Source organism: Felis catus, chromosome X (genome assembly GCF_018350175.1).
Source record: "Felis catus isolate Fca126 chromosome X, F.catus_Fca126_mat1.0, whole genome shotgun sequence".
In the NCBI taxonomy this organism is placed as follows: Eukaryota; Metazoa; Chordata; class Mammalia; order Carnivora; family Felidae; genus Felis; species Felis catus.
Genome location: NC_058386.1, coordinates 125,199,290 through 125,222,685, shown reverse-complemented (window position 1 = coordinate 125,222,685; position 23,396 = coordinate 125,199,290). Strand labels below are relative to the sequence as shown.

General features: G+C 44.0%; 1 long non-coding RNA gene across 2 annotated transcripts; it reads left to right on the top strand.

Moving 5' to 3' along the window:
- The first annotated feature begins 3,107 nt into the window (after positions 1–3,107).
- On the top strand, positions 3,108–14,124 carry LOC109497094. 2 transcript variants are annotated; one of them, XR_006593221.1, is made up of 4 exons: positions 3,108–3,456; positions 4,420–4,484; positions 10,918–11,054; positions 12,538–14,124. It is a non-coding gene; the product is annotated as an uncharacterized LOC109497094 (long non-coding RNA). The 2 variants fall into 2 exon arrangements; XR_006593222.1 differs by lacking the exons at positions 10,918–11,054; positions 12,538–14,124 and adding an exon at positions 10,027–10,085.
- The last annotated feature ends 9,272 nt before the right edge of the window (positions 14,125–23,396 follow it).

Sequence of the window (23,396 nt, the reverse complement as noted above, 5' to 3'; positions counted from 1 at the left end):
TGATGGGCATTGAGGAGGGCACCTGTTGGGATGAGCACTGGGTGTTGTCTGGAAACCAATTTGACAATAAATTTCATATATTGAAAAAAAAATTGGTTTCCATACAACACCCAGTGCTCATCCCAACAGGTGCCCTCCTCAATGCCCATCACCCACCCTCCCCTCCCTCCCACCCCCCATCAACCCTCAGTTTTGGAAGAACATCTTTTAAACCACTAAGAAATACATGATAGGATACTTCTTTGAATATAGATATTACTAGAGTCTTCAATATCGAGATTTAAATACTACAGAGGTAACATACTTTATCCATTTTATAATCAATTGTAAAACTGGGTAATAAGGCTGTTTCTCATCACCTAGTGTATGATAAACCTATGTGAACTATAACTAAAATTTTTAAGTTTATTTATTTATTCTGAGGGAGAGAGCAAGCGGGGAAGGGGCAGAGAGAGAGAGAGGGAGAGACAGAATCCCAAGGAGGTTGCACACTGGCAGCGCAGAGCCCAACATGAGGCCCAAACTCACCAAGAGAGCCCGAGATCATGACCCCAGGCAAAATCAAGAGTTGGACGCTTAACACACTGAGCCACCCAGGCACCCGTGTAACTAAAATTTTATGTTATCAAATAAGGCATTATAACGGAAAGCATGACATGCATCCTTGTGTGTTTTTCATGCTAGTGTTGTCCTTTGGGAATAAATAAATCACAGTCATGTGAATCTCAGAAATAATTTCATTAATTATACTAGGCATTATGGGCAACCTTTCCTCATGTCATTAAGAAAGAGAAATGGAAGGGGAAAGTGGGTGATGGGCATTGAGGAGGGCACCTGTTGGGATGAGCACTGGGTGTTGTATGGAAACCAATTTGACAATAAATTTCATTAAAAAAAAGAGAGAAATGGATGTACTGCTAAAATTTAATCAGTCTGTTAGCTGGCCTTTTGTTTTATAAAAGGAGGTGGAAAACATAAAACATTTTGTCAGTGAAATAGGTAATGATAATTGGAACACTTCTCGATTCAATTTGGTAAAAGTAGTTTTTAACTATTTTACAAAGTTAATTTATCTCAAAATCTTGTAAACTTTTTATTTGTTGATATTATTCAGTGTATCTTGAATGTTGGTAGCATTAGAAAATGTTCCAGATGTAAAACAATAAAGTAAAATTAAATTAAATTAAATTAAATTAAATTAAATTAAATATTGTCCAGATAATCACAAAATGATGATTGTTCTAACCTGATTCAGTTATTTGATTGTAGTTTTCCCTAGCTATTTACATGTTCTAGGCAAAAGTTTCAAGAATAACTGGCAAAATAATTGTTACGGGGAAAAATAAAAGGCTGTTTTTAAGAAAATATAAATTAAGTAATAATATTACGGCACATTAGATGTCAAATCACTCCCATGCTCTAGCATACAATATATCTGAAATCGTAATATCTCAACACAGGCTAAAATACTGATGTTTTTGAACCATGCCTCATTTCCAGCAGAAATTAGTGTGTGTACGGTAGGAAAATTCAAGTCTTAAGGAATTTCTTGATGATTTCATTAACTCACTGATGGAAGGTTTTTCCAAACTAATGATTGGTGGTGTTCCTTTATTTTGCCAACCCACTGGAGTTTTTAACTCCTGGGATTATATAGTTCAGTTGTCAGTATAAGTATTTCAGGATGAATAATGAGTATGCTTTCCTTTATAAAGTAAGTACACGAAACGTGATTGTGGAGATGGAGAGAGTGCATGACCAAAGTGTCAGGCTCTTAAGCACCTGAATGTGGAAATTAAAGATAGCCTCACCCACCCAACCCTTGGAAAGTGTGCACATCCCCAGGGGCACATGAACCCCATTTTTGTAGGCCACTCGGTTGGACTATGGTGGTAGGTAAAGAACTGGAGGAAAGTAAACAATTTTGAAAATAGTTTGAAGGTAGATTGGATAATGTTTAGGGGTGTTGAAGGAGATTATTGATGTAACTGGTATTTGTCCTGTTGCATCCACACGACTCCTGAAACAGAATGCTACGGGCACCGGTGACAGTCACAACAAAGTCTATTACAATGAGAGGCAAGGCCGACCGATCGGGACCAACACTCTTGATAAGAGTGTGGCTCCAAACAGCCGGGGTACAGAGTTTTTAAAGCCGATCACATCGTTTTATCGTTATCTGGGAACAGAACAGAGAAACAGTTCCCAGATGAGTTAGAAACAGTTATTGAATGAGGTGATTATTTTAGACTTTCTGCCGCTAAGTTGCAACCAGTGGATCTCCTTGGCCTTGTCTCTGATGCTCTTTTTTTGAGCTTTTGTTTCCTTCATTGGTAAAGCCTGATTCACAAGAGTATGAAGTATGATTTACAAGAGTAAAAGCAAGGCTGTTATCTTTTGACCTTCAGGGTCAGAACAAAGTTGTTATTTTTCAAGCTAAGCGTTAGCCTTACACTACAATTTAACCCTTACAGTCCTTCACCTTTGTCTGGCTAAATTGTGTTGTTCCTTATAGTAGTGCTTTGATACATGAAGGTGACCCATAGACCCAGAATCGAATTGGGCTCTGCAGAGATGAGGTCTGGGTATCTCAGGCATTTTTCTGGCTGAAAGTTACCTACTGGGCCCCACCTCTACTGTTACTGTAGGCTAAGGGTTGGCTACCCTTTTCAGTAGTTTCCTGCACCCTTGCACCTAGACTCACTGCCCTGTAATTGCTGAACTCCCCAAGGGTGCGGCCTGTGCCTGTCTGGGTTCTCTGTTCTCCTGAGCCTGGGCTAGTGCCTCCCTACTGGGCTAGTGCCTCGCCCACGAGAGACACTCAGAGTTAATCTTCAGGACCTCACTCTGTCCCCTGCAGTCTGCTGGAACACCAAGTACCTGTCCTGTAACCACGCTGGTGCCTTTCCTGCCAGGACACCCATGGCTGCAGGTGTGTTAGCAGGCAGCTGGGCTGAAGGAGCCGCCAGACGGCTCATCCCCGAGATTCTCGTCCTCAAGGACCTTGCAGCTGATGCAGCTGCCAAGGCTGTGGCCTCCAAGCTAGCCACCTGTGGAGGGGCGGTGCTCATGTCGACCCCGCCTGCGTCTGGGCTGCGGACTACAACTCCCAAGATCATTCGGGAGGGCGGGACCGCCTCCGTCTGTCCTGGGGGCTAGAGATGGCTAAAAGTGCGATCTTAGGAGCGTACATCTGAGAGGCAGCAACTGCGGAAACGCGGCTGCGGGTCCAGGAGGAGCTCGGGAGGCGGCTGTGGCTGCAGCTGCAGAGTGGAGCGCAAGCGCCCTGTGTGCCTGTGGAAGGCTTGGTGGCCTTCCCGAGGCTGCGGTTTTGCTGTCGTTGAGTGAGTTTGATAGCTTGTGAGGCTAAGTTACTGTCGTGGCGGCCGTGCCTTGGAGCATATGATGGCTGGATGAGAGCTTGCTGGAGGAGATCGGCGAGTCTTGGCGCTGGAGGTAAGCTGGCGCAAGGACCAAATGCACTCTGTGACTGCAGCTGCACACGGGAGCGTCCCTCTGCCCCAAATCTTGGAACCTAAATGGCTTAGTGTTGGAGCCCTAGCTGGAAGGCGTGGTGTAGAGCCACTGCTCATATGGGAAGAGTGACGTGGAGGAACCAACTCAGATAGTGGGGGCAGAGAGGAGAGCCCCTCGGGCTGCAACTGAAGGAGTGGATCAGCCCTTACCCAGACTGAGGGAGGGGAAAACCGATGCTTGGGGTTGGGAGGTGCGAAGGACTGCAAGACTGGATGTTTGGTGCAGAGAGAGCATCGGTTGCCTTGAAGATGTCAAGCCGCCACCATTCCGTAGGGGACGGTGCTGTCCAGTAGAAACATAATGCGAGGTACATGTGTGCCGTATGGGAAGTTAAAAGAAACTGGTGAAATTAACTTTAACAATGTGTTTTATTTAACCCAACATATCCAAAAGTATTATCATTTCAATGTGTGATCAATATAATAAGTTATCAGTGAAATATTTTACACTTTTTTTCTTCACTAAGTCTTCAAAATCCAGCGTGTATTTGACCTGTACAGCACATCTCAACTCACACTCAGCACATTTCAAGTGTCCATAGCCACATGACTGCATGGCTGCCCCATTGGACAGTGCAGCCCAGTGGAGCTGGGTATAGAGGGGTAGCTCAGATGTCACCTATTTCCTGGCAGTGCAAATCCTGCCTTGCCAAGGTTTCTGCTATTTAGGCTTTCAGTCATTCCTTTTATTTCATTCTGGCTTCCCCTTAGCAAGGCACTGCCATGTCTCTTATCTCATTTTGAACTCCAGTGCCTGTAAGGCAAGTAGGATAGGTGATAACACTATTTCATGGGTGAGAAGTATCCAATCCAAGGTGAGTTTTTATCTTACCTTGCTGCAGGAAGGGCCAGAGTCTCTCACGGTTTCTTCCTCTTCTTCCAGCACTACCTTCCCAGGACTCTGCTCTTACCCCGGAAGGATGACCCAGAAGAAGAGGGTGTTTAGAGGTGAGCTGGGATTTCTTTTTCCTCTCTGAAAGGCCCCCTCAGTTCTTAGGGAGAGAGGGTATTATCGTCCCTGCCCTGCAGTGTCTCTGCCAAGCCAGTTTCCTTCAGGAGCTTGAGCCTCAGACTCCTCATAGATTTCCCATCTTGGAAGAAGATGGAACCCATAGGACACCTTTCTTCAGTTTTCTCTTCTCCACCCACCATTTAATCATTCATCACACCTTTGAGATCTACTCTGTGCCTCAGCGTTCTCTACTATGTGGGACCCAGTCCCGAGCATGAGGGAACTTAGGGACTGTTGGGGGAGAGAGAACAGGACAAGATCTGAGTATGAAACGATGAAATAATAAGAAACTGCATGATTAACTACCCATATCAGAAGTTTAAACAGGAAGTACTCTGGGGAAAAACAGAAGGAGAAATTTAAGCTGCATTTGGAGATGTAGAAATGACAGGGTGTTTCCAGGCTAGAGGAGAGTATGACAAAGGCTCAGGGACAGAAACGAACAGATTTTCCAAGGACTAATGAGAAGATAGGCTGGAGTAGAAGGTGTGTGAGGGCATAAATCAAAGTTTATATGTAAGAAGAAACGCAGGTGGTGTTTACACTCTTGTAAAAACATTACCGTGACAAAATATATATAACACAGAAGTTACCATTCTAACCATTGTTATGTGTATAGCTCAGTTACACTGAGCACATCCACATTGTTGTGCGGCCACCACCACTGTCCATCCCCAGAACTTTTTCATCCTCCCAAACTCTGTGTCTCTATTAAACATTAACTCCGCATCTCAGTAACCACCATTTGACTCTCTTGTCTCTATGATCTTGCTCTAGTAAGTGGAATCTATAGTATGTGTCCTTTTGTGTCTGGTTTTTTTCATTAGGCATAACGTCCTCCAGGTTGGTGTGTATATTGTTGGTAGTCAGCTTCGCTGGGCCTTACTGCGTGTGCATCAGGAAGCTGGGAAACATTTAGTATTTTAGGGAAAGTCTATAGGGTGTTTAGAGGAGGGAAGACCCAAAGTGACCTGATGTGGTTTTGTGTGTGTATGCGGGGTTTTTTTTGTTTGTTTGTTTTTGTTTTGTTTTGTTTTGTTTTGTTTTAGCTCAAAGGCTGTCACAACCACAGCCCTTATTACCTAAATGAGAAGCCTTTAGCGGGCCTCAGGAAGCCCTCCAAGAATCCATCGTTTTACACATAAGAAGGGTTTCAAAGATCTAATTTCCAGGCCGTTGGCACTGTGTAAAAGAGAAAAGGCCCCCACTTTTTCCTGGGCAGTTGCCTCAAGTAGTCAGTCATGGATTCCTGAAGGGTTTCCTGTAGTCCACTAACGAGGCACAACCTGGTCAGGCAGAGACCTGGAGGAAATGGCTGCTTTTTGGTGCCAGCTAGTTGTTTTTGACTGGATGCAAGAAAACAGGCAGAAGAGAGTTTAGTCTTTTACTGTTGTATTAGCCACAATAAAGAAGGTGTTTATTCCCTGTGATTTTAGGTCAATTTTCAAATTAAGAAGTTTAGGTCAATTTTCAAAGTAGCAGGTTTTTTTTTAATTTCACATTGCATATAATTTCAGATCTACAAATCTAATATCAGTGCAACTCTTCTCAAGACCAGGGAAGTGGATTTAGAGCCAAAAATAAATGAATAGATTTCAAGTTTTGTTTATATCCATTTCTTGTGTTGGACATGTGAATTGTCACAAGGTTTTCAGAGACTCTGAGATCTAAATAAGACTATTGCTTTCCATACTTTAGGCTTATTTGTTAAACATGATTTACATACCTGAGACACAGAATTTGAGAGAGAAGCAGCTTAAAGGAATCAGCTCTTTCACAGATATGAGAGTAAACAGGGTTCAGTTGCATTTTCTAGTCAGAGCATAAACCTTTGTAGTCTTTATTGTCCACATTATATAAAACTGTATTGTTTGCCTTTAGAATGTGATGTGAGCATTGGGCTGTGTGGTATAAACATATTAGCTGATATCGACCTTGCAGCACCAACCATAGTCTTTCCTTCTTGGGACTGGTTTGCTTGGAGGCACAGGGACTGACACCTGCTCTGTTTGCCTGTGGGGTACTGACCTTGCTGAATCCTGGCCTGCTTGCTCATCTGCCCTGTCAGCCCCTGTAGAAATGCCCGTGACTCAACAATGCAGACTCTGACAAAGTCACCTCCTCTAGAAGCTTCACTCTGCAAACTCGTTTCCCTCTGGGAACACTAACATCCAGATTCTCTCCTGCCCTGTTGGCAAGGCACATAAATCCCTTCAGGGGCTCAGCTGTCTGAACCAAGATCCCTGGCCTCTGGCTGCTTCTCAGGGAACTGTCCATATATTTTCATTCCCTGATTTGTAAAAAGTTGATATAGAGTTAAATGATTGCTGTTTTTACATTTCAAGATCTTTCTGTATAGTGTTTTAAAAATCTTGCTTTAATAATTTTATTTTATTTTATGTTCATTTTTGAGAGAGACGGAGAGAGAGAAAACATGCAGGCAGAGGGGCAGAGAGAGAGGGAGACAGAGGATCTGAAGCAGGCTCTGCACTGTCAACGCAAAGTCTGATGTGGGGCTCAAACGCACCAACCTTGAGACCATGACCTGAGCTGATTTCCGACACTTAACAGGCTGAGCCACCCAGGTGCCCCTATTATTTTATCTTTTAAAAAACTACTTGAAAAATTATAACAATCGCCTTTTGAGACTTTTAATCCTAATACTTAAATTTGTTAAACTTTCAGATCACATTAATGGTTATGGAAGGGGGGGGGGTACATCTAGGAATCCATCAAACTAATTCCTTCTTCATTTACAGTCAAAAGAAATTGCTTTAATGTTATTATAACAACATTAAGAAAAACTACCAGAGGTCATCAGGAAAGCACCCATGATCTCACTGTTCAATGTGATTAACTTTATTTTGTCTGTATTCCCTTTCAGGGGGCTCAGAAGTATACATAGGCACTTCTTAGCTCTGTCACTTGCATGCTAGGTGCTAAGCAAGTTCTAGAACCACTCTGAATGCATTTCTGTTGTGAAAGGATATAAGAGGTATATACCTCACAGGGTTGTTGTGAAGGTTTCACAGCCTACTATATGTAACTTCTGACCATGGTGCCTAGCATGTGTAGATAATCAACAAATATTATTTTCATTCCTGCTTCCTCTTATTCTTAGAAACTTCTGCTATTCCCAAAGGAATAACAGGCTCCTTGGGAATTCACCACTCTTCCACTCTCAAGAATATGGCTCTGGTAACTGTGCAGCAGAACCAGTGTGTTCTCAGGTACCAAGTCATGTACCATTTCTAGATATTGGTGGCCATTCCAGGCCCCAAGTATGGTCACATTATCTCTTGTCTAGGAGTTGTCTGACTTCCATCCATTTTCCTGTACTCCCAAAGCCTTTCCATTCTGGTACCTGACCCCCCTTTTATAGTCTTTGTTTGTGTCTCTGGAGCACAAGACCTCCTGCTCCTTCTAGATGTTGTGACGTGCTTTAGGCCATTCCCTCCTACTTTTTACTCAAAACTCTTCTCTTCCATGATGGCATCTGTGGTAAATCCAGCCCACTGTGCTCTTTCACTTGAATAATTGTCCCCAAAGCAGATTCTTTACCTTAAAGCTTTCCTGTCATTTGGTACACTATTGCTTGCTGGGTTTTTTAATCATTAAACAAGATATTAAAGCAACACTAACGTATCTTTTCTTGTAGAAGAAAAGAAACTGTTTATAACTCTATTACTCAACAAGACTTATTTCAAATTTGTGTATTTCCTTCTAATCTTTGTCCATTTGTACATCTATTTTGTTATATCATATCACCTTTTCCACTTATGCATGTAAAGAGGTTCTAGATGTGTTATAATTTTTTTAAAGTTTTATTTATTTTGAGAGAGAGAGAGAGAGAGAGAGAGAGAGAGAGACAGCGATCAGGAGAGGAGCAGAGAGAGAGAGTGAGAGAGAGAGAATCCCAAGCAGGCTCCATACTATCAGCATGGAGCCTGACACGGGGCTTGAACTCACGAACCGTGAGACCATGACCTGAGCCAAAATCAAGAGTTGTACACCTAACCAATTGAGCCCCCTAGACCCCCCCAAGATGTTTTAAATCCCCAAGGAGACAGTGAGGATATTTTTAAGACCAGATGGTCATTACCTTTGAACTTGAATGTGTTTGAAAGCAACTACAAAAGCGTTGGAAACATAAAAGAGCATAGTAACATATGTATTCGGAGAACAGTGAAAAGGACAGTTTTCCTGGAGTATGGAGTCTATGTGGGCAGGAGTTGGAGTAGATGAGGACAGACAGGTAGGTCAGGTCCAGGTTGGTAAAGGTCTGGAATATCACCTGAAGGAATGTGGTTTCATCTTTGAAGGAGTGCTTGCAGAGGATTTTAAAAAATAAACGTGCTGGGCCTAGGTTTGCTTTTCAGAATGGCCACTCTGGTGTAGACAATGGAATGGTAGAACATGAGATTAGAGGTGGCAGTAAATCCAGTTCTAAAACAATCACAGTAATCCAGCAGAAGGCTGTGGCAGTGGGGATGCCTCCCTACAAAGCAATGGCAGTTGAAGGGGCTTGAACTACTGTTGTAAGGATTTCTGGTGCCATGGGCCAAATGTGGGAACTGTCCCCTACAAGTCTTACCCTCCCTTAAAGACCACTTCCTTCATAAAGCCACTCTCAATCCATTATCACTACCCCCACCATACCCCACCCCCATCTCTCTTCCTTCTCTGTGGCTCCAGCAGGCTGTATGCTCTCTACAATAAAACTAATCATTTGACTTTGTAATCAGGGCATTCATTCTCAAATTGTTTGTTTGTTTTTTCTTTTTATATCCATTCATATTTTTTAATTGAGATTCAAGTTAGTTAACATATAGTGTAGTATTGGTTTCAGGAGTAGAATATAGTGATTCATCACTTATATATAACACCCAGTGCTCATCCCAACAAGTGCCCTCCTTAATGCCCATCACCCATCTAGCCCATCCACCCTCCCACCTCCCCACTATCAACCCTCAGTTTTTTCTTTGTATTTAAGGGTCTTTTACGGTTTGCCTCCCTCTCTGCTTTTATCTTATTTTTGCTTCCCTTCCTCTATATTCATCTATTGTGTTTCTTAAATTCCACATATGAGTGAAATGATGATATTTGTCTTTCTCAGATTGACTTATTTAGTTTAGCATAATACACTCTAGTTCCATCCACATTGTTGCAAATGGCAAGATTTAATTCTTTTTCATCACTGAGTAATATTCCAGTGTGTGTGTGTGTGTGTGTGTGCGTGTGTGTGTGTGTGTGTATCCATTCATCATCAGTTGATGGACATTTGGGCTCTTTCCATACTTTGGCTATTGTTATAGCATTGCTATAAATATTGGGGTGCATGTGCTCCTTCATATCAGTATTTTTAAATCCTTTGCATAAATACCTGGTAGTGCAATTGCTGGGTCATAGGGTAGCTCTATTTTTGAACTTTTTTTTTTTTTAATTTTTTTTTTCAATGTTTATTTATTTTTGGGACAGAGAGAGACAGCATGAACGGGGGAGGGGCAGAGAAAGAGGGAGACACAGAATCGGAAACAGGCTCCAGGCTGTGAGCCATCAGCCCAGAGCCCGACGCGGGGCTCGAACTCACTGACTGCAAGATCGTGACCTGGTTGAAGTCGGACGCTTAACCGACTGCGCCACCCAGGCGCCCCTATTTTTGAACTTTTTGAGGAACCTCCATACTGTTCTCCAGAGTGGCTGCACCAGTTTGCATTCCCACCAACAGTGCAAAAGGTGCTGGGAAAACTGGACAGTAGCATGCAGAAGAATGAAACTGGACCACTTTCTACACCATACACAAAAATAAATTCAAAATGGGTGAAAGACCTAAATGTAATATAGGAAACCATCAGAATTCTGGAGGAGAAAACAGTCAGCAACTTCTTTGACCTCAGCTACAGCAACTTCTTACTAGACATGTCTCTGGAGGCAAAGGAAACAAAAGCAGAAATGAACTACTGGGACCTCATCAAGATAAAAAGCTTCTGCACAGCAGAGGAAACAATCAGAAAAACTAAAAGGCAACTGACCAAATGGCAGAAGATATTTGCAAATGACATTTTGGATAAAGGGTTAGTATCCAAAGTCTATAAAGAACTTATCAAACTCAACACCCCAAAATCAAATTGTTTTAATTATTCTCCTGACAATTATTTATTGAGCAGGCAGAGATCTGGGGCTGGAAGGGATTAGAATTGGGAGTCCTCAGCATATACCACGGGGCAAATCAAGCCAGTTCCTTGCTGCTGAATTTCCTATCTCCACCATGCCCAGCATGTAGGGGCTCATTGGAATCTGCTTTAAGTGTTTTCTTCCCGATTAAATGACTTTCTTCTTGAGAGACATGTGTCCACTCTTTTTTTGTAGTTTCCATGGAGTAAAACACTCAGCTAGACATACACTAGGTGCTCAGTAGGCATCGGACTTGGAGCCGAGGAGACCTTCCTGTCCATCTTCTCTTCCTACAATGCTACCAACTCCAGCCTTCCCCAAGGAGGCTCATGGTAAGTAGGAATGGTTTGGGTCTTTTAGGAGTCTGTAATATTCACAGATGTGCCCTCAGACTTTTGTCAAGAGGGTGGTAGTTAGCTGGCCCCTGCTCAGCAGGATGTGGGTAAGGATGGGACACCAGCGAAGTACAAGACCCTGATCTCCCTCGGTAAGGACAGCATTCCTTCTCTGGACCCTATGAGCCGGGGCTGGAGAGCCAGGGCTCTGATTTGTGTTTCTTATGGAGCCAGAAACAGATCGTTTCTGTTTCTGTTTTCTGTTGCAAGACCTGTGACAAATGGAGTTGTTGATAAACTTCCTTATGGTGCTCAGAGACTTTGGTCTCTCTGTCCTCTGATCTTCTAGGTCAGGGGTTTTCCTATCACATTCCATTGGAGATGACCAGATTTCCATTCTATCTGGGAAGGCAAAGCTAGTTGTTCCTTGCAGCTGAGAGTTTCCCACTCCTGCCCCCATACCCATCCTCCTTCCTTTCCTCCTGTCCTTCTTGGAAGTCACATTGGACCCTGTGGAGATATTCTTGGTACCACCGTGTGGTGTCCTAGAGTACCTTTTCCTCCTGGAAGCCAAGTGATTGGAATGGATCTGTGGGACACCATTGTGACCCTAGCACAAATATCTAAGTCCCCTTTATTTTTCAAAAACCAGGGATTCCAATTCCCAAACCAGACATGATTTCCCAGTTAGAGCAGCAGAGGAATCATGGATGCTTAAAGGAGAAGGGCCATGAAGCCTCTGTCTAGGTGAGTGAGTGAAAGCCAAGTAAGTTGATATCCTTCTGGTTAGCAAAAGCGTGCAAGGCCTTTTTCACTTTCCGGTAGTGAGAGCAGTTTTATGTTTATTTTGTATCCCCCATGGGAGGTACTCATACCTGATCCATTCAGAGAAAGTGAAAACTGACCATTTGGAGACCCTGGATTGAAGTAAGGTTTGCAATTCTAGCTCTGAGAAGAAAAATGAACATTTTAAGAATTCTAAATGCTGTGTGGTGTTTTTGTTGGCCTCTGCTACCTACTCACATTCAGCATTCATAACTCTGTGTGAGGTGTTCCCAATTGCATTCTCCTTCACAGGACGTTTACATTCCAGTCAAAAGAATAGCGTGTTTAATAATGGCAAGTTGAGGGGCGCCTGGGTGGCTCAGTTGGTTGAGCGTCCGACTTCGACTCAGGTCACGATCTCACAGTGTGTGAGTTTGAGCCCTGTGTCAGGCTCTGTGCTGACAGCTTGGAGCCCAGAGCCTGCTTTGGATTCCGTGTCTCCCTCTCTCTCCCTGCCCCTCCTTCACTCACACTCGCTCTCTCTCTCTCTCTCTCTCTCTCTCAAAAATAAATAAGCATTTAAATTTTTTTTAAATTAAGGCAAGTTGACCCCAAAGAAAGGGTGGAAGTAGGGTGACAACGAAAACTATTTGTTGCATTTTGTGTTTTTTTAAAAAGACATTCATTCATTTAACAAATAGATTTTTTTACCCAGATTGGCCTATGACAAAGATAATATGTGCTCAAAAAAAAAATGAGAGAGACATCCAGAAGAAAACACAAATGTCTTGAAAGCCTAACTCCCAGAGCCAATCACCGTCAACCTTTGTATAAGCATTCTTCTGATCCCTTTCTTCCCACACAACTACTTGTGGAGATGTGGCTACTCTGAGGTACGTGCTGTGATCCTTTACCTGCCATTTGGCCTTCATAGTGTGGTGTGGACAGCTCTCCGTGTCATTGCATATATATGTGTAGCTGGGTATTCATCCCCTTCAGTGGCTGCATAGCATTGCACTTTACCAGCATGTTGTCCTCTATTTACCCCAGTCCACTATTGATAACGAGGTTGTTTCCAGATTTACATTATTCTATGCAACACCAAAGTCAAATAACCTTCTGTTACATCTTTGCAAACTTGTCAGGCTATCTTTTATGGATAAATTCCTCGCAGTGGCATTGATGGAGCAAATGGTGACGTTCAAGTCATCTAAAATACGCTGTTTCCTTTAAACTCATGATACTCCTGAATCATTTTTAACTAAAAGCCAAATGCAGTGAATTGATCTTAGAAAAGTAATTGACAACATTTTCTAAAAGCTTCCCCAGGCCTGTGAGGGAGATTGATGATACTGGGATGTGGGGTTCCCTTTAACTTCTTCATTTTCACCCAAGTCTCTATTGTGTTCACTTCTTCTGTGCCTCCCTCACAGATTGATGACTTTCCCCATTTTAGAACTGAACCCCTTAGCATTCACCATTTGTATTTTAGGTCGTCTCAAATTAGTACACAGGTAATGGCAACAGATAATAACAATAGCAAACACTTGTATGGCATGTACAGTGTGTCAGGCATGCAGTGGTATGTACTTTTCAAATATAGCTGAGTTCATCTTATAAAAAGTCTTAGGTAGAAATTGCCAACATCTTCATTTCACTGGTGAAGAAACGTAGGCCCTAAAAGACTAAATGATTTGTTCAAATTCAGACAGCAAATATGTGGTTGAGCCAGGAATAAAACCTGTGCAGTTTGGCTCCAGAAGCTTACAGGTTCATCTAAGCCAATGTGCCTTCCCTTGCCAGCTCACAAAGGTGGTAGACACAGGTGCTCCATGCCCTAGCTACTCAACTTCTGTGAGCAGCCAGTCATAATCCCCTCCTCCCCCAGCATCTCAGTTGAATTAAGATGTGGAAGTTACCTGTGTTCATTTGGTAGGATGTAAGCCTCTTGTGTTTGAATGAACCCTCTAGAACTAATACAAGATCCTGCTTTCTACATCTCTCTTTCCCCTCCCTATTGTTCAAGGCCAAGTTCACCATACTCATTCTGGAACAAAAGTCTCTTCTGGTTCCTTATTCAAGGCAGTGGGCAATTTTGCATAGGACCTTGATTCTTTCATGCAGTTCTAAACTTCAGGGCTGGAGGAAACTGGGATTTCTCCCTTCCTTGTTTGTAAATAATGTCTCTTGTTGGCAGAGTTTGTTTTAATCATAAAAGTATGTTGTGTTGGTTGCAGAAAAAAATTTTAACAGGCAGAAAAGTATAAAGAAGCAAATAAAATCACTTGTTAGAGGAAAGCACTATTAATGTTTTTAGTGTATTTCCTTCCATTATTTTTTATATACACATGTAAGTATATATGTACTTATACATTATAACTACAAAAGATTATGGTCATGTATACTGGTTTTTGTTTGATTTTATAATCATAACCAGTTTTACAAATCATTAAAAAATCTTTAGGGGTGCCTTGGTGGTTCAGCCGGTTAAGCGTCCAACTCTTGGTTTCAGTTCAGGTCACAAGGTTTGAGTTCAAGCCCTGCATCAAGCTCTCCACTGACAGTGCAGAGCCTGCTTGGGATTTTCTCTCTCTCCTTCTCTCTCTGCTCTTCCCGAGCATTCTCTCTCTCTCAAAAATAAATAAATAAACTCTTAAAAAAAGTTAAAAAATTCTTCAAAATCATGATATTTAATGACTATTTCATCATCTAGATATATAATTACTTTAATCATTTATGTGTTCTGGGAAATTTTAATTTTTTCCCTTTTCACTTACACTGTTATGAACATCTTTGCATTTAAATGTCTCTCCACAGCTCTGTTTTTTCCCTCTAGAATAACTAGAAGAGGAATTTTCATGGTACTTGATTTGTGTTATGAATTGCTTGTCAAAAAGCTTTCCAGTTTACATTCTTGTAGAAGTATATGAGAATGCATATGTCCCTATACCCTGCCAGCATGTACTGTAGTTTTTAAAATCTCTGCCAATTTGAAAAGGGGAAAAACGGTTTTAATTTTGAACTTTTTTTTCAAGTGCTTATTGGCCATTTATTGTTTTATTCCCCTGTTCCCTCAGGCTCCCCTTTTAATGACAGGGGATCTGGCGAACCATAGACCCTTAACCTGGATATTTGGATTCTCTTACTCCTTCTAGTTTCCTCTTTAAAGCATGCCCTTCTGCTTGCACTCTGAAGCCCATCCTAATTTGTCCTCATGCCCTTGTCCCCATAATTATTATGTCTTCTCTCCCTTCAGCAACTTCATCCTTTCCTCTTGAAGTCATGCATTCTCTGCCTTCCATCAGAATCAGAACTTCATACTTACTCCTATTCCCTTTTCTAGTATATGAAGTGTGAAGGAATTTGTCAAATTCCTCCAATGTGTACTTAACATGTGACCCCTGCTCCTGAAGGAGGTCCCCATTGGCTGGCCCTCATCCTTGTTCTCTTGTGCTTCTCTATGTTGGACAGTGCATATTTTCTTAAAAACACTTGCTTTGTGTCATTGTGCTACACTCCCAGTAGCTTTGGCTACTTCCGGGCCTCTTCCAAATGCTCCTTGGTTCCTTTCTCTTCACTAACTGTGTGTTTCACATTACATAGCTGCTAATCACTTGGTTCACTTAAGACACGTAGACCTTTTAGTGATTGCCTTGTAATGATTGAATGTTGTCGCCAGTGGGGCAGCTCAGACAGTAAATTCTGGGAGCTGTGGCCCTCAGGGTTGTATATTTGGAGGAGGGAGTTCCTGCCTCCTTGCTTAAGTTTCCTTGCCAAAATACGGTACAAAACTGAACTCTATTCATTAAAGCAAACTAAAACTTAGGTACTAACACAATGCCACCATAGGTTTCCTTCACAACAAACTTCATGTTTACAAATTGTTTTTCATCTATTTTTGACTGGGGTTCACTTGATGCCAGAATTTCACACTTCTCCTAGTGCTACAACATAGAACTCTAGACTGTAGAGTCACCAAGTCACTGTGGCGTCAAAATAAACAAACAAATGGTTTAGAAAGAGACTACAGGTGGTATACACATGCACACATATGTACAATATAAATGAAGGAAACATCAGTCATCACCATGGAGGGATGATTCAGAGATGGTATCAGAACATTTAGCAATTTGGAGGAAAACAGAGCAGATCGTTAACACATGGCGTACTCTAAAATATGTATCCACAGGATTAAAGGCTAAATGTAAAGACAAATATTAGAATAAAATACCAGTGAGTACTTACATCGGCTCTGGATAGGAAAGAATATTCTGAGCTTAAAAACAGTGAAAACAGGGGTGCCTGGGTGGCTCAGTCGGTTAAGCGTCCGACATCAGCTCAGGTCATGATCTCATAGTTCGTGGGTTTGAGCCCCACATCGGGCTCTGTGCTGACAGCTCGGAGCCCGGAGCCTGCTTCAGATTCTGTGTCTCCCTCTCTCTCTGCCCCTCCCCCCCCTTTCAAAAATAAATAAACATTAAAAAGTTAAAAAAAGAAACAAAGACTTAAAGAACAGAGGTACATGGTTAATAGTGCTAAAGAAAAAAGCCAAAACATGAAATTGCACACATAAATAGCATAGCCTTAACTATGAAAACAAAACAAAACAAACAACAACTAAAAGTAACATCAATTCTCATTACATGCCAGGCACTGGGTTGAGCAACTGGGCCTGCGCTCTCTCCAAGAGTCCTCAGAGGAGCCCTGGCGGGAGGTGGGCACTGTTGTGGCCCCTCTTCTCCAGATGAGAACTGGGTGCAGAAAGATGCAGAGATTTGCTCAAAGTCCCACAGCCCCTCAGTGGATGTGCTGGGATTCTAGGTCAGGCTGGCAAGACCACACAGCCCGGCCCCTGGAAACAACGGAAAGAACCTCGAGGCATGTGGGTAGCAGTGACGGTCCCGGAAGCAGAGCCGACGGACACGCGGCAGATTGCTAATGGTGACAGCCCTGAGAAATAGCTGAATGAAAGACATACCGCACATGGGGAGCAGTGATGGATGCTCCCTGGGTGGGGAGTATGTGGTGCTTCTGCCATCAAAGCAAAAACTCAAGAACGTCGATGTCTTTTTAAAGCCTCCAAGAAAGAGGTTGGATGTACATGTGTCACATACTCACGGCAACTGCATGCTTATGAGATGCGATGATGGTGAATTCTCAGCTTCTCTTCTGAAGCCTTTAGTCAAGCGTGCACTCCTAGACACAGTGGCAGAAGAGACCCAGTGGGGTGTGCCCTAGTCTTCACCTCCCACATGCTCCTAGGCATGGCCCTGTTGCCAGCTTTCTGCTGGGGCAGGTGTTGGAATGTCTCTCTGGCGTCCCCTGGGATGTCATCCCTTCCCTGTCTTGGGGCCCTACTGGGTGTCTCCTTGTGCACCATTTTTTTGTGCACACCACCTGCTCACTCTTAGCCAGGTCAAACTTGTTGCACACATGGTACCCTGGTCCAAGCATGATGACAAGCAAGGGTGGCCAGGACCCCTGGAAATGGAAAGGAAGAGAGCAACAGAAGGGCTAAGGCAGAAGTGGAACAGGCCTTTCGGCTCACCTTAGTCCCTGTTCCGGAAAGCACACCAGACGCCAGACACGGGGCCTGCAGACATGGGCTCTAATCCCACCGTACCTGACCTTGGGGGACCCTCATGTCCTTCCCAGGCCCTCCGTCTGATGCTGTGGCTGTCCTCAGACCAGAAGATGTGGGGACCAGCACCAGGCTCTGTGGAAGCCCAGGGCAAAATGGACTCCCAGAGGGGAGGCAGATCAGTGGTTCAGGTGTGAAGTGCATGTCAGGCAGGACTCATGTCCCCATCTCCACTCCCACCCCATCCTGGGAGTCAGACTTCCTAGTAGAGACCAAGGAACAGGACTGAAAGGGCTTGGCACAGCTTTATAATTGGAGGGGATCTGGGCACATGGGCAGGAAGCAAGGTGAGGCTGCACAAGAAGATGGGGAGCCCCCCGTGGGGCCAGTGGGTTTGAGCTGGCACGAGGGGATGCCTTTGCCCACGTTGTCCCAGAGCCTTTGGGGTCTTTCCTGGGGCAGAAACTGGTCCCTGGGAGAGGCCTGGGTAAGGCCCCAGAGAGGCCACAGGGCCTCGGGGTGATCAGGGCCAGGCCACTGCCCACATACGCGGACCCTGTGGACCCTGTGTCCCTTGCCAGTCCTCTCACCGACCCCCTCAGCCTGCAGCAACCATGCAGTTTGAAACAAGGAGCTCCTGTCCCCTTAGATTGTACTTGGTGTTCCCAGGGCTGTGCTTCCTTGCCCCGGAGCGGAGCACATCGCCTGTTGCTGGAGGCCCTCAGCCTCCTCAGGCACAACCCTCAGGACAACCCCTTCTGCCCTACCCCCTCGCCCACACCCCTGCTGGATCTGGGACAACTCCCTCTCCTGGGGCTCCAGCTGCACAGCTCCAAGCTGGGACTTGTTACCTCAGGCCATGTCCCTGTCTCTCCAGGACTTCCTGAGGAACCTTAGGCTCTTAGTGGCTGTGTCCAGGCACAACTTGGTGGACAGGGGAAGGGGGTCTTCCTTTTCTCTGTCATTCAAGTACAGAGGAGCGGTGGTGGCATTCGCAACACCCTAGTTCAGAGGGCACTGTCCCACCGAGTCCATCCAGTGCAGCCTTGCCCAGGGCCAAGGCTCCCCTTTCATGTTGCCATCACCCCCAAAGAGGGCCCAAGTGCACCTTTTCCATCGTGGGGGCTCAGGGGTGCTGGGACTGTTGGGTGGAGGGGTGGGGAGAAGCTAGCTGGGCCTAGGGGCCTCCTCCATGCAGCCCCTGCCATTTGTAGGAACAGTTCCTTCTCCTTCCCCAGATGGACACAGTTTTCTACTCCTTTGCTTCTTTCTCTCCAGCCCCTTTGGGCTCCTGCTTTCTCCAAGATCTTTGCTCTCCATCCACAGGACCCAGTCATCTCCATTTTCTCCAGTCTCTCTGCCTTTGCTGCAGCCCTTAGCCCAGGAACTCAGGGATGTGGCCAGGGGAGAGAAACGCTCCAGAGAGAAGGCAGAGAAGGTGACAGTGGGGCAGAGAAGCACTCTGATTTCATTTGTGCATAAACCTGCCCCATTTCCCCCCAACCACACACATACAGACATGGTGGTTTGCCCTCTAGTGAGTACTTACATCAAGCACTTTCCCCCTTAACACTGATACCACCTTGCTCTTTCATTCAGAGCCATTTCTGGAAGGCCTTCTCTGGTCCAAGACTTGCACCAGATGCTGGCGATTCCAAACTGAATGTCATAATGAGGCCTGCTCCAGTGGTCCTTACAGTCAATGAGGGGAATGGACAATAAATCAAGGGGAAAATCTATATAATTGCAAATCATGGTCAATATGAAAACAAAAGGATGAAAAGTAAGCATTGAAGAAGAATTACTGTATTCAGGGTGGTTTAAAAAGCCACTTTAAGAAGGTGAGAGGATGAAAAGGAGCCCAAATTTTGGGAGTACTGGGGAAAAGCCTGGGAAAGCAAAGGAACAACAAGGGTTTAACCTCTGAGACAGGCGTTTTCAAGATATAAAAAGGCCTAAGCCCCTTGCCTGGAGTAGAACCACTGAAAGGGACATGAGTGGGAGCTGCACTGGGAGGACTAGGCAAGGACCTCATAGGCCATGGACAGGAGTCAGGTAGCCATTGGAGTGTTCTGAGCCAAGCAGTGACGTGATCAGATAGGCAGTTTATTTTTTTTTAATTTTTCTTATTTATTTAAATATAGAGAGCATGAGCAGGGGACAGACAGAGAGAGGGAGGGAGAGAGAGAATCCCAAGCAAGCTCCGTGCTGACAGTGGGGAGCCTGACACGGGGTGGCCGACATGAGGCTTGATCCCACAAACCATGAGATCATGACCTGAGCTGAAGTTAAGAGTCAGATGCTCAACCAACTGAGCCATCCAGGTGCCCCTTGAGATAAGCATTTTAGAATGACCCCCTGATTACTTTTTGGAAAATGGGTGCAGAAGAAACCCAAACAAGGAGTGAGTGGTTGGGAACATAGTGAGTTATCCTTGGTAAATATGGCAGTGGCATGGAGAGGCAGTAGCCATGAAGCAATGCAGAAGCACTCCAGGGAGGTGTGTCTGGGTAGGCCCCAAGCTTCACACTATAGCCCCCTTTTGCAAAGGCAGAGGAGTCTCTTTTGATGAATATTCACTTCTTACTCACTTCAAAATGAAGAGTATATATATATATATATATATATAGAGAGAGAGAGAGAGAGAGAGTAAGGCCCTTAATGGATTGGAACTGATTAGAAGCTCTGTGTGTACAGGGGTCAGAGAGACTTACTCACTGGAGGCCATGGTTGTGGAGTCAGAAGTAGGTGAACTGGGTTTCCTATGGTGGATTTACTCATGGTAGTGTCTGAAGGTCTCTTCTCTTGACCTAGTTTTTTTTTTTTTTTTTCTCAATGGAGAAGTTTTTTTTTTCATCTTTTGCCTGGGAGATATTCACCTTATTACCAGTGGTCTGGGAGCTGGGTGGGAAATGGAGCTGGGTGTTTCACTGTTCATCTATCTACACCTTCACCTCATTTTCTAGTTTTTAATAAGTGTTTCTACCCCAAGGCATGCATCAGCATTTGCTGGAATACTTCAGTCACCACACCTCAGTGGTTTATAACATTTCTTTCTCATGCACAGGCCTTTGGGTTGGTTGTGGTGTGCATCAGTTTATGGACATAGCTTCAGGTGTGCTCCATTTGTCTTCTCATTCTGGAACCCAAATGGAAGGAATAGTGGCTACCTGAGTAAGGCGGGGTCTCCTGATGGTTTAGGGCAGGGGTAGACTATGGCAAGCTAAATGACGCAATCACATTGAAGCCTCTCGCTGGACATGGTATACCTCATCTCCGTTCACATTTCATTGGCCAATGCAAGTCATGAATCAAAGCCCAAAGGAGTGGGGCATGGAAGTATTTTCTACCTACAGTGAACCATGGCAAGGACAGGGAGGGAAGGGAGACTTATGACCAAATAAATCTTCCTACGTCATCTGCGGAGGCAATGGTATTAGATGGAGACCTGAATGATGGGGAGGTGTTGGGCATCTGGAGAGGAAGAACACTCCCAAAAGAAGGAATAGCACATGAGAGCTTGGTGAGTCCCTAGAACTGGGAGATCTGAGTGGTTGGAGCAGAGTAAGGGATCAGCATGAGGTGAGGTCAGATAGGCACTTGGGTCAGTGAGGCAGAAGGCCATGAGAAGAGGTCAAGATTCATTTCCAAGAGTGATATGAAGCCCCAGCCTGGCATATTTTAAGAGAGGGATGTAACAGGTTTGTATTTACTTTTTAAAGGATCTCTCTAGCTGCTTTGGGAAAGAAAGATGGAACGGGAAAGAAAGGTCACAAGAGGACCAAATAGGAGGTGAATGCAGTCAGTAGTTTAAGCTAAAGATACTGGCATCTTGGACTTATGGTGTAGCCATGGAGATAGAAGTTGGTGGGCTTGGAAGACTGTTGGAAGCTGAATGGACAGAACTTGGTGACAGAGTAAATGTGGGTAAGGGAGAGAAGGAGATGTGAGAATTTGGTCCCAGGCACCTACCTTGGATTACCACAGGGCTATGGTTATCATTCAGAAACAGAGAGGTGAGGGGAAGGGAGAGGAAGAGAAATATCAAGATCATAGGGCGTGGAGGAAAGGTCATTTCTAAACTGAGGAGTCTTGCTGGGACATACTGAGGTCTCTTAGGACAAAATAACCCAAAGAACCTTCCATGAGCAATAAAAGGGAGCCAAGTGGTGGGTCTGGCAGAGTGAGCTTGCAGCCTGAGAGGGGCTGGCCCAAGGCAAGTTCACCTCCAGGGCAAATGAGTCTGAGAAAGTGCAGCAAACTCTCCAGAGGCAGTTCATTGGAGTGTGATTCTTTTTATCGTTATTATCATTGACAGTGGGTACGGCTGGGGAGAGGAATAGAGCATGTGGGACTGTAAGAGGTCCATGGTATGCTATTATATTTTGTTCCACATAAATGTGGACCGTTTACATTCTTTTACATATAATATATCATGTTATTACTGTGGGGCAAAAACCATGAAAACCATAAAGGAATTCACTATAATAATTGAATGTAGCATGGTATATATTTAAGAACTAGGGAAATGAGCATGTTTCAGCTTTAGCTATGCCGTCTCATCACTGTGGGACATAGAGCAAGTCCATTTCCTCCATGGGCCTCAGTTTCCCCATCTGTACAATGAGGAAATGTCACTGCAACCTGCTTACTCTGAAGGCCTGGGACTCTGTAACCCTGAGGCTATCCTCATGTGGCCCATGTGCTTCCTCTTTCCTTAGTGCATCTTTACCCCTTCACCACTCCCAGGAGTTCAAATGGTCCCCATGGAGTGAGTGAAGGAGGAAGAGAAAAACTGTGCAGATGACTTTATGGAAGAGTTTTACTGAGAAGGAGCACAGAGAACCAGGGCTGTCATTAGAGGGAAATGTGAAGACAAAAGAGAGCCAGTATACGAGAGGCAGCCAGTACAGGTTTGGGACTTAAATGGATAGAGTGTGACACTGTAGTGGATGCTTGCTACATATTTGTTGGATTAAATTTACATTAAAGCAATCCTAGCAATGGAGATGCACAGTTGCAAAGCATGGAGAGAAGAGATGTAGTTGAAGTATTTACTTTTTAGGAAGGGATTTCAAGGGTAGTGAGGGAAATAATGTTTAATGTTTGATTTTGGACACACTAAAAATAAGATACTCATGGAATTTTCAGTAGTCTTAGAAATTTGTATTGAAAACTTGGGAGAGAGTTAGAAGCTAGAGGTAGAGATTTGGAAGACATTGTTAAAGGTCATAGTTGAAGCCAGAACGAGATTATTCAGGGAGAGTGTAGTGTGAACTAAACACAAGGCAGAGAAGGGAACCTGAGAACTGAAACACTTCAGGGCCAGGAAAGGAAGAAGAACTGAAGAGGAAAGATAAACAGGAGATAGAGGGAAGGAAAGAACCATCCTCTTCATGGCTTGGAGAGGAAACATTCATCCAGGAGCTATAGTCTGCAAGAAAAGAGGGATACTGACTTGGAGTTAGTCAATGACTACAGGGAAAGGTAGAAGTTAGCAGAGTCTGATGACAGGATGGTTAAAGTTTGGTGTTTTTTAGGGAAGAGGGGAGGAGAATGATCTGCAAGTGACAATGAGTATCGGGTTCAGGAGGAGATTTGCCTCACATTCTTGTCCAAGTGTTTAAGACACATGTTTTAACTCTTAATGTTTATGAGCCTAGATTTTAGTATCATTCCCGTTATTCAGGTAAAGTAACAAGGCCAGAGAGTGAAAACTATAAATGGAAAATCTAGGACAGACGCTCAGGCAGTCTGGTGCCAGAGACTGGACTCTTACCACCATGCGGATTGCCTCCCAAGAGAAAAAAAGGAATATTCTGCTAAAAATTAATTGTATCTGTTACTATGGTTAATGCTATCTGAACCATACTCTTTGAGGCTATATTTTGGATTACCTAGTAGAATGGACTTATTGTGTTCCCCCAAAATTTGTATGGTGATGTCCTAACCCGTAATTTTTCATAATGTAAACTTATTTTGCCGTTAAATGT